The sequence below is a fragment of the Nanorana parkeri genome, unplaced genomic scaffold (assembly GCF_000935625.1).
Source record: "Nanorana parkeri isolate BGI_ZX_2015 unplaced genomic scaffold, ASM93562v1 scaffold2949, whole genome shotgun sequence".
NCBI classification, from domain to species: Eukaryota; Metazoa; Chordata; class Amphibia; order Anura; family Dicroglossidae; genus Nanorana; species Nanorana parkeri.
The window spans coordinates 68,589-68,918 of NW_017309217.1; the positions used below are offsets into that span (position 1 = coordinate 68,589).

General features: G+C 46.4%; 1 protein-coding gene across 1 annotated transcript in view; it reads left to right on the top strand.

Annotated features, from left to right (window-relative positions):
* ESAM (endothelial cell adhesion molecule) overlaps window positions 1-330 on the top strand; it is a 51,394-nt gene that overhangs the window by 40,941 nt on the left and 10,123 nt on the right. The gene's annotated exons all lie outside the window — the stretch shown is intronic.

Sequence of the window (330 nt, forward strand, 5' to 3'; positions counted from 1 at the left end):
GGGATAAAAAGATGATTATTTGATGTATTTGTGACTTTCAATCTCTGAGATGTTTTGTATTCTCCTAAAAAAGAAAACCTCAAAGCCTCTGAACTCGGTGACGTCCCCTTGTTGCCCTTTGGTACTGACACAGGAAGGGGTTAATATTGGACGTTGTATCTGCTGAGCCGGTAAAGCAGACTCATTAATGATTGATCCCCGGGTTCATCGTCATGTGACCTCTCTGCGTTCAATGTCAGCAATCGATGGCGATCCGTCCACAGCGATACGCGGAGTCTCTGATTGGGTCTCTCCGCACATAATGGAATCTGTAGCAGCAAGTGAGCCCCC